The following is a 10,393-nucleotide window of genomic DNA, read 5'->3' on the forward strand; positions in this document are numbered from 1 at the left end:
AACAACAACAACAACATATAATTTCCTATCCTACCACATCTTCACCAACATTTATTACTTGCTGTCCTGTTAAAATTTGCCACTGCTACTGGAGTAAGATGATATATCATTCTGATTTTAATTTGCATCTCTCTCTTATTGCCGGTGATTTTGAGCATTTCTTCATGTTTTGTTGGTCATTCGAATATCTTGCTTTGTGAAAATTCTTTTTATATACCCCCTCCCATTTTGTAATAAGAATATCAATATTTTTCTTGTGGAGGCCTAGGAGTATTCTACAAATTTTTGTTATGAGACTCTTGTCTGAGATGGTATTACCAAATGATTGTTCCCAGTCAGTATGTTCTCTTTTCACTCTGTTGAAAAAAGTTTTTGATGTGCACAAGGATTTAATCTTTGGAAGGTCTCATTCATCAATTTTATCCTCTTCTGGCTGTATTTGGCAGTCTCTTTATACCACAGACTAGAGTTTCTAAGCTTGATTCCAGTTTGTCTCATATGAACTTTGTGGTTTGGGGACTTACTCCCAGATCTCTGACACACTTTGAGTTGATTTTTGTGTATGGTGTGATATACAGATCCTGTTTCCATTTTCTGCAGGTGGAAGTCCAATTTTTCCAGCACCATTTCTTGAAGAGGTTGTCATTTCCTCATTTGATAGCTTTGATTTACTTGTTGAATATCAGCTACTTTGGAAGGCAATTTGACACTTCCTCAAAAATCCCTAAACATAAACTTCCATATGATGTAGCTATTCTACTGCTTGAAATATACCTTGAGAAAATGAGAACTGAGGCACGAACAGAGACTTGTACATCAATGTTCATAACAGTGTTGTTTACCATTGCAAGAACATGGAAACAGCCCAGATGTCCAACCACAATAGAATGGATTAAGAAATTATGGTACATTCATACACTTGAATACTATATAGCACACAGGAGAGTTGATTTTTTAAATTATTGCCTAACTTGGGAGGGACTGGAGAGCATCAAGATGAGTGAACTCAGTCCAACAAGGACAAATATTGTATAAAATCATTATGGTAGAATGAATATGAAGATCCAAGGAGAGAGGTAGAAGCAGAGAGAAAAGGATGTGTGTGTGTGTGTGTGTGTGTGTGTGTGTGTAGGGGGCATTAATCATGAAGTTGTACAATCTGATGGGTAGAGAGGTGAGGGAAATTGGAAGAATCTGTTCTGAAAAGAATGTATTCAAATTTTGTGAATAAACTACTATAGATTTAAAAAAAGTTGAAAGTAAAAATTTCATATAACCCCGGTATACCTCTGCTGGAAATATATGCCACGGAAGTCAGAACTGAGACAAGAATGGGCGTTTTATGTCCATGGCAGCATTATTCACAATAGAAAGAAAACAGAAACAGCCCAAATGCCCATCAAGAAATGAATGGGTTGAAAAATTGTGGTACATTCAGGCAATGGAATAGTATGCAGCACTAAAGAACAAAAATTTCATAAAACATTGTATAACTTGGGAGAGAGTGCATTGCTTATTGGTCCAGTGGTAAGAATCTTTGTATTCTTGACATTGATTATACAAAATATAACAAATGCTGCATTTCTTGATATTCTTCAACAAGTCTATATGAGAGCACATTGTGTTGTGTTAAATATCTCAGTCATATAAGGACAAATATTGCATAAGTTCACTTTTGTGAAGATAGGAGGAGAACAAAGCAAGATATGCATAGATATTCAAAAGGGGAAGCTAATAGGGAGAACGAAAATGGGAAGGGTAAAAATCACTAGGATAGTAGAAATTAGTGCATAGTATTCATAGGCATACTATAATGGTAATTAATGATATAAAGTATATGTGAAAGATTGTATAAAACACCAAGCACATGTATAAATGTGATGTATATTAATGATTATATGTGAACTAATAAAAAATTTAAGAAAATAACATTTAAAAAATTCCTTGTTGTTATTTTGTTAGTAAAAGAATTATGTAAGTTCAATAATAGGCAATGCATAAAGTTCACAGAATTTTCTAGAATTTTTATTGGACTACTGTCTGAATTGTTTTTAAGGTAATCTATGAAAGTCCTGTTACTCACCTTTGAAAATAGCACTAGTAAAGAGTTTTTCTAAGTTGTTTTTTGCAATATAAAACATTTTGAAAACACTAAATGGCCTAGAATTTTTGTTTTAAAATAGAACTTCATATAAAAGATGCTTTAGTCTTCTTAGACTTTCCTAAATTCTTATGTTTCAATACCAACCAACTTCTGACTTTGAAGTGCTTTAGCAAGTTGTCTGTGCTGGTTTGGCAAGACTTCAATCTGTATTTGGGAGCATTTTCTCAGCATCTTTAGGATTGCCTCCATTTTATTTGGGACTGTTTCTAAATTACAGTTTGGTACTCAGGGTGTGTGGTATATATATTTTAAACACTCAATACTTACCACAGAAAATTGGGGATGACACACATATAAGATTGTTCTATCTGATTCAGCTGTAGCTTTCTATGGAGAGATGTCAGTTTAAATGATTTGAAATTGGGTTGTCATCCAATTTTTTCAGGTTGAGTGCTTGTAAGTCTGAGTTCTTTCGCACTCAAGCCTCCGAGGAAATATTAGAGCAATTCTGTTCTCGTGATTTCTGTTGATCTTATATCTCCCTATGGAATTTGTACTCCTAGAAGAAAGATATCTTTAGGTAGTGAAACATTCATTTATCTTGGTTTAACTGAACTCTTCAATATTTTTTTTCCTACTGCCCTCATGTGATACTTTCAAATGTTATAAGTTTCAAGGTATCTATGAATCTATACTGTTGGGTTAGAATTAGAAGAATTTTTGTGTTAAAAGGAATCCTTTGTACTTTTGATGTTATGAGCTAGAGTTATTGGTAAACTTTATTTAATATTAAAATTATTTCTGCCAAAGGAGAACTTTTGCTTTGAGTGAATATAAATTTTAATTATATTTTTATGTGACAAATTTTATTATAGTGATACTTTTAGCATCTTTATTTTTAAATATGTGCTCAAATATTGTTTATGTTTTTTGAATCTTCCCTCATTTTCACATCTATTAGAAAACATACAAAATGTTGATAATCATGGATCTTTATTTGCTCCAAGTGTTTTATCAAAGTGGAATAATAAACTTTTTTTTTTGTTTTCCCTTGGGGATAAGACTTTATTAACACTAGGTATAGATACAATGTTAAGGTGATTCAGGTGTGGCAAGAAGGTTTTCCCTGTTATGTGCAAACGTAGCTTAGGAGTTTTGATCAGAAATATCTATCCAAACCCTAAATTTTTGCATATTTTTTACTTTCTGTGACCACTCCTGTGTTTTTGTCAATGTGCAATATTTCCAAGCACAGTACAATCTATTAATTTTAAAAATTTTTTTTCTATACTGTTCATTAGCACTTTTCAGAATTTAAATTTTGTACCCTGGAGACATTTAAAAATCTTTACATAGAGCTGAACAGAAGATTTCCAAGGGCAGTTTGACAGAGCAAAGTATTATAATGGAATGTAAAGACTATTGGAAAATAAAAGAGGAAAATTTAGCATTTCTCAAGCTGAAAGAATTTTTAAAAAGTTAAAGCCTCAATTTGCAATACTGAGAGATGTTGTGTGAAAAATCTTGAATGCTCAAGGTAGCATGAAAAGAAGATGGGGGGAATACACTGAAATACTGTACAAAAAATTGGCTATGAGGGAGTTTTTCTTTTACTTTTCAAGGAGAGGAGTAAACGGGGGGGGAGGGGTTTGTGCGGGGAGAAGGGTGCAACAATGAATGAATGGAATCCCAAAGTCTCTGTAGATGTTCATTGAAATGAAAAATAAACAACCTAAATTAAAAAAAATTGGCTGAAATATTCAAGAAATATTATAGGATCAAAAGCCAATGGTAATGAAGAAGTTCAAGGTGCAATGAAGGCATTGGTAAAATAATAGGTCCTGAAGAACTAATAGGATAGAGATTGACATGTTTCAGCTAACAGATGCAGCCCTGGACTTGCTCACTAGAAGAGATCTATATTTGTTTCCATTTGTAAAATAGTTGATACAACATAATGTGGATTTTATTGAATACTATAATTAATATCATATGCAAACATAATTCTACTGAAGCCAAAGTGCTCATTGGAGGCAAAAATGAAAAACTTTATCTCACATTCACTGAGCATGATGTTGTTATTGTTGTGTTGTTACGTGCCATTGAAACAAGTGTGAGTCATAGTGAATTTATGAATAGCTTACCTGAATGCTGTCCTTTCATTTGCCATCCTTATCATCTCTAACACTCTGGAGTCGTATTGCTGAACTCACTGTATAAATCCATCTTGTTGTAGTTCTTCCTCTACTTCATTGACCCTCCTTTTTTCCAAGCATAATGTCTCTTTCCAATGAATAGACTCATGTAGCTACATTTCCACTATGAAAAACAAAGATTCATTATCTTTAACTCCAAGGAACACACTGGTTGTACTTTACCCAGGACATATCCATTTGTTCTTCTGGCAGGCCATGAGATAGTCAGTACTCTTCTTTAACAACACAACTCAAAAACATCAATTCTTATTCTGTCGTCATTATTTTTGTCCAAACTTCTGATGCATAGCAGATGATTGAGAAGACAATGACCTGAATCAGACACACCTTAGTCTTCAAACTAACATTATTGCTCTTCAGTATTTTGGAGAGGTCCCTAAAAGTAAACATACCTAATACAATATGTCTCCTAATTTCCTGATGATTGGTATCAAGGATGTTAATTGTTGATTCAAGTAAGATGAAATAATTGACAGCTTCAGTTGTTTCTCCAACTATCATAATGTTAACTATAGATTCTGTAATGAGATCTTTGCTTTCTTGATGTTAAGATGTGATCCATTCTGAAGGTAGTAATCTTTGATCTTCTGCACCAAGTGTTGCATATCATTTTCACTTTCAGCAAGCAAAGTATTATCTGTGTAACAGGTTGTTGAGAGTATTCCTCTAGTCCAAATGCCAAATTCATTTTCATAGAATCAAGTTTTACATAGTATTTGGTCAGCAAACAGATTGAATAGATATGAAAAAGGATGAAATCTCTGACACTCACCTTTCCTAATTTAAAACCATGCAGCATTTTATTGCTTTCTTCAGATAACAGCATCTCCATTACTAATGAGGACCTGGAACCTTTGAAATATGAATGTAGGAAAAATGGAAATTGTAAAAAATTAAATGGAACACATGAAGATTGATCCTAGGAAGCAGTGACCTGAGATGGACAAGCATTGGCCACTTTAAATTAGACAACTGCATAATCAACTATGTTGGAATTAAAAACTGAGAAAAAAAAACGGTGTTGTGTTCATAATTTAAAAGGCATTTTAAGATCTATCATGAAGTACAATGCTGAAAGTGATAGGATATTCTCCATACACTTGCTAGGAAGAACTGTTAATATGATTATTTTCAAATACACCAAAAACTAAAGCCAAAGAGAAGGAGACTGAGGATTTCTACCAACTTTTGAAGTCTGAGATTGACCAAATATTCAATCAAGATGCATTAATAATTATTGCTGACCTGACCACAAAAGTTGGAAAGAATGAAAAAGGAAAGAGAGTAGGAAATTATGGACTGGGTGACAGAAATGAGAATGGAAATAGAATTTTGTGTGCTCAATGATTTATTCACAGCATGTTGTTGTTGTTGTTGTTATGTGCCGTCAAGTCACTTGCAACTCATAGCAACACCATGTACAACTGCCCTAAACTCTGCTCTGTCCTGTGCCGATTGTACTGTCTCCGATACACCCATCGCTATCACCCCAGTCACTGAATCAGTCCACCTCATAGAGGGCCTTACCCTCCTGCACTGTCCCTCCATCCTCTCAATCATGATGTCCTTCTCCAAGGACCAGTCCCTCCTTACAACATGTCCAAAATATGTTAGATGGAGCCTCAGAATCCTTGCCTCCAAGGAACCAACTGGTTTAACCCTCTCCAGGATGAATCTGTTTGTTTTTCTAGCAGTCCATGGTATTCTCAATACTCTTCTCCAGCACCACAGCTCGAAGGAATCAATTCTCCTTCTATCCTCCTTAGTTATTGTCCAACTCTGTGATGTATAACACGTGATTGGAAAGACCATGGCCTGCATCAGACAAACCTTAGTCTCCAAAGAGACACCATTGCTCTTCAGTACTTTGGAGAGGTCCCTAACAGCAGACTTTCCCATGGCAATGCACCTTTTCATTTCCTGGCTATTGGTGCCAAGAGTGTTGACTGTGGAGCCAAGCAAACTAGAGCTGTGAGCAATCTCAATCTCTTCACCATCCATCCTAATGCTGCCAGTGGTGAGAATCTTTGTCTTCTTGACATTGAGCCTCAATCCATATTGGAGGCTGCAGTCCTTGACCCTCTGTAGCAAGCACTTTAGGTCCTCCTCAGTTTCAGCAATCAGGGTTGTGTCACCATCATAATGCAGATTGTTGATAGATCTTTCACAAATCTTGACCCCACATTTCTCCTCATAGAGCCCAGTCTCCCGGATGATCTGTTCTACATACTGGTTGAAAAGGTATGGAGATAGGACACATCCCTGGCATACGCCCTTCCCAATTTTGAACCATGCAGTGTTCCCTTGCTCTGTTCTGATGATAGCATGTACCTTTATTAAAAAAACACAAATGAAAGCTTTGCATATGGAACTCACCTGATAGAATACACAATAATCGGATTGACTATATTTATGGGAAGAATAATTGGAGAACCATAGTATCTGTAGTCAAAAGCGGTCTAGGACTCAATTGTGGAACTGACTATCAGCTACTCATGGCAAGTTCAAAGGGAGGCTGAAGAAACTGAAAACTGATTCACAGAAACCAAACTATAACCTTGAGTCTATCCTAGTTGAATTTAAGAATCATCTCAGGAGAAGGATTGAGGCATTGAGATCCAATGACTGAAGACTGGAGGAACTATAAGAGGACCTTAATGATATCATCCATGAAGAAAGCCAAAGATCAATAAAAAAAGGAGAAGTAGAAAACGAAAAACGAATGTTACAAGAGACTATGAAAATTGGATTGGAACAGTGAGAAGTCAAGTCAAAAGAACGAGATGCCAATGTTAAAGTGCTGAACAGAAGATTTCAAAGAGCATCTATAGAATATAAAGCAAAATATTATAACAAAATATGCAAATAAGTCAGAGACTAAGAAGGGAAGAAATGGCTTGGCATTTCTCATGTTTCAAAAAACCCGTCAAAAACACATTTAGTTTCAATACTGAGAGATGATATGGGCAAAGTTTTGAATGATGCAAGAAAGACTAGAAGGAGATAGAAAGAATATACCAAAAAGAACTGGCACAGAAATGTTTCAGGAAGCATTTATGATCAAGAGTCAATGGTGATGAAGGAATAAATTCAAGATGCTATGAAGGCATTGGCACTTTCAGCCATCAAGTTTGTGTCATCTGCATGATGCAGGTTATTGATGAATTTTTCCCTATCCTGAAAGGGATTCTTCTTCATAGATCGCAGCTTCTTACATCATTTGCTCAGCATATTTATTGATTGATATTACAACCCTAATGCACTCCTTTCTAGATTTTAAATTTAAATACACATAATATCTGATTCTCTATTTACTTAAGATTGAACTTCCCATTACCTATTTCAGTACAGGAATTTTTTTATCCATTATTATACTACACTCCTTTTCTGCTTTTTTCAACCTAACCCATAACTATCTTATTTTTATAACAGTGGTCTTGTATAAAATTTTTCTTTGTTACTGAGATATTTCTTTCAGGATAATGTATTCCAGACTCATCCATGTTGGACAGTGTTTCATGAGTTCATTTTTTTTTCCAATGTTGTGTAATATATCTTGTGAATGGACCAGTTGACTTTATCAGCAAATTCTCCCAGACATTCAAGGAGCTGTCACCAATCCTACATAAATTATTCCAGAAAATTTAAAAAAAAACTAAAGTCTCATCAGGATTGGAGGAAAACTCATCAACAACCTTCTTTAACCCTGCTTGCTGAAACTGTAAAAGAACTGAAGTGCTTGCTAAAGAAGGTCAAGAACTGCAATCTTAAATATGGATTAAAGTTCAACATCAAGAAGACAAAGATTCTCACACTGGGCCTATTAGCAGCATCATGATAGACGATGAAGAGATGGAGAGAGTAAACAGCTTCCGTTCGCTTGACTTCAGCTAGTACTCTTTGTACCAGCAGCCAGGGAATCCAAAGATGAATTTCTTTGGGGAAATCTGCTGGCAGAAACCTCTCCAGAGTACTGAACAGCAATGATGTCAGTCTGGAGACAAAGGTGTGCCTGATCCAGGCTTTGGTCTTCTTAATTACTTGCTATGCATCAAAATGCTGGACAATGATGAGGGATGATAGAAGGGAAATGGACACTTTTGAGCTGTGGTGCTGTAGAAGAATATTGAATATGCCATGGACTGCTACAAGCACAAACAAGTTTATCCTAGAAAAGGTGAAACCAGACTGCTCCTTGGAGGAGATTCTGAAGCTTCATCTGACATTACTTAGGTTATGTGGCAACGAGGACATCATGCTTGGGGGAATTCATTATCTTTTAGTTAATTTTTTATATATTTTCACAGATATTTTACTTCTCCCTGTCAAGTTAATATAGAATTCTGGTTAAATTTGGACATAATGTAGGCTATAGTACTATATTTTTTTGCCAAATTACTCATTAATTTACTCAGTCACCTATTCTCATTTTGTATTTATTGGGCATAAATTCTGCTACGAATTCTATTAGAAGTTAAAAATAAGGTATGCTTTTTGTAATTAAAAATTAACCTAGAGTTCTTTATAAAAATAAACACATTCTCATATTTGGATTTAGATTATTTACATAATATAAAGTAGAAGGCAGAAACCATACTTTCACATACACAAAATATTATCAATTCTTTAGGACAAAATTATTATTAGCAGCTTGGGATGCTACAATTATACCAATATTATAAATTTTTAAAAGTGAGAATTGTCTTGAAATTATTTTGTTAATACTATTTTAAAGTTGCTGTCTTTGTAGTAATTTGTCCTTCCATAGTTTGAACAAAACTCTATGAGATTTGGAGTTAAATGGCTATTATAATTTTAACAATGAATTTAGTCAGAACAGGAAAATTATTTGTTTGATTTAAGATGATTAAAAATGTTAAGAGACAACCTAAAAAATTCTTTAAGCATTGTGCAAATGAACACTCAATCTTATTTTTAAATATTTAGCTTAAAATGAGGGTAATAAAACATACATATTTGTGCACACATTCATGTATCCTCATATTTCTTGCCACGGTAGTTCACCATCAACTAAATCCCCACCATATGCTTGAATCTAAATATAGGTAGAGGTGTTTTCATGAGAAAATTCACTGGGATGAAATTACAAGAGGTTTTAAATTTTTACAATTATTTAAGACCAACAAACATAATGAAACCTCTGATTAGTTATTTATTTCATGAAACATTTTTCTTTTAGGAGAGTGTTTATTTATTATATTGTAAAATGTCCAGACAGAAGTTTGATATTATCCTACAAATTGTCCATCTCATTTTTCTGTTAGTAAATCCAGAACCTCAAAAATGTCTTACACACACACACACACACTTTCTTCCTTTTCTGTTTCTTGTTTGATCTATTACATTGCTTCAATTATCTTTACTAGCTAGTCTTTACTACTAAAAGTGCTAACCGAGTAAAATAATTCCTTTTGTAAGACTCTGTAAATAACATTCATAGCCAATTATTATTATCATTAAGCTTAAAATTTCAAAAAATATGCCCAGATCTGATAAATGTAAGACATTCAAGACGAGTTAAATATTTTGTAGGAATGACATTTATCTGAAATTGTGTATTTTGTTGTATTTACAAAAAGTTAAAGTGTAAATAGTCTTAATATTGGAGAATATTACCAATACATTCTTGTTTTTAGTCCTCAGTAATGAAATGCTTTCCAAAACATGCACTGCGAACGTTGTAAACCTTGCTTAAACAATCATGGCATTTAAACAAACACTAATGAATTTCAATGAAATCTACACTTTGAAATCAAAGACATAGGTCAGATGTTTCCTCTGCTATGAACATTTCTTTATTTTAGTTTAGTATTTCCCTCCAGTGTGCTTAGTATTCTAGTATTTACTGGTTTGCATGCCATTTCTAGCAGTTGTGTTCTGATGGGAAAAGGGATATGTATCTTTCATCATTGTATTTTAATCACTTATCTATACAATTTGAATACAGTAGCTAGTCAATAAGGATTGAATGTATAATGGCTGCCAAAATTGAAATGCACAATTTAGAACAATTAAAAATGCCTGAAAGAGATGAAAAATAATTACTAATGTC

Source organism: Elephantulus edwardii, unplaced genomic scaffold, assembly GCF_000299155.1.
Source record: "Elephantulus edwardii isolate Elephantulus edwardi_28Jun2011 unplaced genomic scaffold, EleEdw1.0 scaffold00013, whole genome shotgun sequence".
NCBI lineage: Eukaryota > Metazoa > Chordata > Mammalia > Macroscelidea > Macroscelididae > Elephantulus > Elephantulus edwardii.